This window comes from Lipotes vexillifer, unplaced genomic scaffold (assembly GCF_000442215.2).
Source record: "Lipotes vexillifer unplaced genomic scaffold, Lipotes_vexillifer_v1.1 scaffold789, whole genome shotgun sequence".
Lineage (NCBI taxonomy): Eukaryota > Metazoa > Chordata > Mammalia > Artiodactyla > Lipotidae > Lipotes > Lipotes vexillifer.
In genome coordinates, this window is record NW_006778055.1 from 1186965 (window position 1) to 1191926 (window position 4962).

The window sequence follows — 4962 nt, forward strand, 5'->3', positions numbered from 1 at the left end:
AAGATTTAAGATATACCAAGCACTGTGCCAGGCGTTTTACATACATTACATGCATTCCAACAGACTTTTGACATATTTTTAGACCAACTGCAGAGATGAAGAAACTGAGGTTCATAGAGCTTGAGATGTGCCTGAATTAACAGAATAGTTTGTGACTATACTGGGACTAAACCCCTGATCTGAACTGGTCTAGAGCCCACACTGTTCCACGCCTGCCAGCCAGAGATAAACCTTCTGTCTTTTATCAATAATTCATTTCTCTTCCCACTATTCCATAATGTGTCCCAGATGATAAAAAGAAGGACTCTATCACCAAAGTACTTTATGCAGGCTTAAAGTAGGAAGATGAAAATGAGAATAAAGTATAATTTAATGGTATGTATAGTTTTTGTCCCCATCACATGTCATTGGACTAGCCCTTGCTGCTGACATATGAGAAAAAGCAGTTTGCCACTTTCAGGCCAAAGAATATGGGAATCAGTATGCCACCTCTATGCTTTCTCTTTCATTCAGCAACATCCCGGAGAGTTTGTGTTGTGATGGTGGAACTAGAAGGTGGAACAGCCTGGATCCATGGGTCACCTGATAGTAGTGTGGCCAGGACAATGTACATCAGATTTCATCTTCATAAAAATAAATATCTTTGTGTTAAGGCATTCAAAATTCAGGTTTTGTGTGTTGTATCATGCAGCAATCATTCTATCTTATTAACACACTCTATCTTATTAGCTACTTTCTTTGTTTAGCCTATTTTAATATCTTAATAAGAAAACTACTGATGCATATATTTTTGTGGCAAAAGAGTTTTAACAATATACATAAATCAAAGTTCTCTGCTTTACAGTATTTCTCCAAAATTCATGCCCCCACTGAGAGGTTACCACAAATGAGAGTCTAGTGTGTATCATTTAAAAGATGACTCTAGCTTTTCCTGTGGGAGCCGCCGGGTTGAGAGGAGCGTGGCCTCCTCCTCTCCCCACCATGGCGTGTGCTCGTCCACTGATATCAGTGTACTCTGAAAAGGGGGAGTCATCTGGCAAAAATGTCACTTTGCCTGCTGTGTTCAAGCCTCCCATTCGACCAGATATTGTGAACTTTGTTCACACCAACTCGCGCAAAAACAACAGACAGCCCTATGCTGTCAGCGAATTAGCAGGTCATCAAACCAGTGCTGAGTCTTGGGGTACTGGCAGAGCTGTGGCTCGAATTCCCAGGGTTCAAGGTGGCGGCACTCACCATTCTGGCCAGGGTGCTTTTGGAAATATGTGTCGTGGGGGCCGCATGTTTGCACCAACCAAGACCTGGCGATGTTGGCACCGCAGAGTGAATACAACGCAGAAGCGATATGCCATCTGCTCTGCGTTGGCTGCCTCGGCTTTACCAGCGCTGGTCATGTCTAAAGATCATCGTATAGAGGAAGTTCCTGAACTTCCTTTGGTGGTTGAAGGTAAAGTTGAAGGCTACAAGAAGACCGAGGAGGCTGTTTTGCTCCTGAAGAAGCTTAAGGCTTGGAATGATATCAAAAAGGTCTACGCCTCGCAGCGAATGAGAGCTGGCAAAGGCAAAATGAGTAACCGTCGCCATATCCAGTGCAGGGGACCCTGCATCATTTATAATGAGGACAATGGTATCATCAAGGCCTTCAGAAACATCCCTGGAATTACTCTGCTTAATGTAAGCAAACTGAACATTTTGAAACTTGCTCCTGGTGGGCATGTGGGACGTTTCTGCATTTGGACTGAAAGTGCTTTCAGCAAGTTAGATGAGCTGTATGGCACTTGGCGTAAAGCTGCCTCCCTCAAGAGTAGCTATAACCAACCCATGCACAAGATGCTCAATACAGACCTTAGCAGAATCTTGAAAAGCCCAGAGATCCAAAGAGCCCTCCGAGCACCACGCAAGAAGATTCATTGCAGAGTCTTGAAGAAGAATCCACTGAAAAACCTGAGAATCGTGTTGAAGCTAAACCCATATGCAAAGACCACATGCGCCGGAACTCCGTTCTTCGCCAGGCCAAGAACCACAAAATCCGGATGGATAGGGCAGCAGCAGCACTAGAAGCCAAATCAGTTGAGAAGGGGATTCCAGGCAAGAAGCCTGTGGTGGGAAAGAAGGGAAAGGAGGCTGTTTGCGTTAAGAAGCTGAAGAAGCCGAAGAAGCCCAGCTGGGAAAAAAGGCTGCAGTGACCAAGAAACCAGCAGCTGAAAAGAAGCCCACAGAAAAGAAAGCCAGCACAGAGGAAAAGAAGGCTGCTGCATAAACTTAAATTTGTTTATTCAGTAAAGGTCAAATCATTTTGGGCAGCTAATTTTGAATAAAGACCTGATCAAAGAGGCAGTGAGAAACATGAGAAAAAAAAAAAAAAAAAAGATGACTCTAGGATTTCCAATATAGAGATGTAGTATAGAAATACATTCTATTTTTAATTTAATGGATAAAAGTAACATGTTTTTCCACTTGCCCTTGCCACTTAGTAAAATGAATGTGGATCTTTCCATGTTAACACATATAGATAACCTCACTTATCTAACTATACCCAAAGCAAGTATGTGTCATAATGAGTTTAACTGTTCTCCTACTAATTAGAAACTAAGTTGTTTCCCATTTGTTAATATGATTTACAGAACTGAAGTCAACATTTTGGAAATGCATTATAGGGCCCATGTGCATGCTTTCTCAAAGGAAAGATAATGCAAAATGTAAATTGGGTTAAAGTGGAGAAGATTGTATATTTTTATAAATATAGCCCAAATTTATTTCCAAAATTTTTCTTCTAGTTCTGTCTCACAAATTAATGTATTTTAATACCCTACACATTTATGGACACTTTAATTTACCAATCCTTTAAATTATAGTCAAACTTAAGAGTGAGAAAATATCGTCTCACTAATATTTTGTATTTCCCTGTTTTCTAATTAAGTTTAGCCGAAAATTATATTACAACCTCACTCATATTAAGCTGAATTTATACAGTGATTTCCTGAGTAACAGGATATTTCTTGGAATGCTTTAAAATTCTGCTATGCCAACATGGTATTTCTCCTTCATGTGAGAAACAAGGATTCGATCAGAATGACCAAGTGTCAAGGAATAGGGCCAGACAGGAAAATCTTAGCTAATGAGGATCCAAGAGGACAGCATTATCCAGGGTCCATGAGAGTCACATACAAAGCAAGTCCAGGGACCCCAGCGTAGGATAGCTGTCAGGATTCTGAATCCAGAGCTCAGCATTCTGTGGAGAAAGCACAGGAAGTAGAGAAGATGGGGGATTTGGGGGCAGGGGGGTGGGGAGGGTCCAGGACAAATTACATGAATAGGTTTGGGAAATATCACCATTGCCAGCTGAGCAGTAGGGACATCTCAGTGTGGTGAGTCTACTGGATGAAAGGAATAGAGACATGAAAGACAGCCACCTTACCTTAGAATACCCCCTACATACTGGGAGTCCAGTGCACCCCCCTTGGTGTTCCAGGGCTTGTGGCTGGCGTGTGGATGTGTGTGTGTGTGTGTGTGTGTGTGTGTGTGTGTGCATGTGCACACGTGCCCACGATTGCAAAAGTGGACTTTCATTTCCACTGGACATGAAGCTGGAAGGATATAGAATTGGGAACTTCACGCGGCCACTGTGAGGGGTCTGGCCAAGAATGAAGCCGACACAGAGGAAGCAGGGCCACAATGCAGAGACAAACCTCATCCAGGTGGTAGCATCTGATCCCCGGACTGAGCCATGACTGAAGGCTGAACAGTCTACCTGGATGGACCGGTCACTTACGTGACTCAAGAAGCACTTGTGTCTGGGGTTTGCTCACTTGGAGCCAAAGTGTCATCACTGATCCAGAGCCTTCTGTCCCCATTGACCACCATTCAGTAACGTCTCTCTTCTAACCCTTGCTCCGTGGTGTCTGCAATTTGCTCTCTCGACCCTCAGTTAACAGTCATCAACTCGAGCCACTGCTGGAAATGGAGCCTGTCTCCCCGGACACGATGCTCGGCCAGGCCACTGTCCCTGTGACTGGTCCCTTCAGCCCTCCCGCAAAGTCTGGCCCTGAGTGTCCTTTGCATCACCTGGTACTGAGAACAGCACAGCTCTTACCTTGTGCCCCTTGGAAATGCTGCCAGCCTGGATCAGCAGTTCCCAAAATATATTCTGGGGAATACTGGTACCACTGGATGGTCTTTGGGGAGATTTAAAAAAAAGGCTTGCAATTTTTTAAAGTTGACAAAGCTCTGCATTTTATTTATTTTCTTCTCTTGAGATGCACAAGCACATTTGCTTATTAAAGGTTCTGATAAGTACTGCGTTAAAGAGAAGAGTTTGACATGTCATAGTTTAGCATTTTGAAATACATTTGACTACTGAACACATATGTTCTTGGTTGTAGATATAATACTTATAACAACCTGAACATATTGTTGGGAACCTCAAGTAGAATCTGCAGAAGTCCCTTGGACCTGACAGTTTGTTCAACTGGCCTCTTCCTGGAGCGGGCTGGCCATTCAGTTCTGCTTGGGGCCTGACCCCTCCATCCTGGCCTGGTGATACTGACATCATTTCTTCCCACCTGAGCCCCCAGCGTGCTGCAGGGCTGGGGCCAGGTGGGCTGTGCTATTTCTGGGCATAGCGTCCCCACAGCAGTGGTGGCAGGGGACGATTAGATTGGCCTGACAACAGTCATTCTTTTCTGGGCCATGTGGACTCTTTGGCATCCCATTCTGAGTCCACAGTTCAGATGTGGCAACAAGAGTGTCTGCAGGTACGCATAAAGAGGGAGCTCAACACTGAAATGTGATTGATGTTCCAAATCAAACACTCTCAGGGTCAGGATGGTAGGTGAGTTTCCAGGAATCAGGGCCAGTAACGAAACCCACCAGGGTTGTAAATATGCAGGATGGCCACAGGAGGCCTCTGGGAGACTCAAACCTAGACGACAGGAAGAGAGCTAAATTTTAATATAGTTTGCT

General features: G+C 44.1%; 1 pseudogene; it reads left to right on the forward strand.

Annotated features, from left to right (window-relative positions):
• The first annotated feature begins 945 nt into the window (after nt 1-945).
• On the forward strand, nt 946-2260 carry LOC103079663 (60S ribosomal protein L4 pseudogene; annotated as a pseudogene).
• The last annotated feature ends 2702 nt before the right edge of the window (nt 2261-4962 follow it).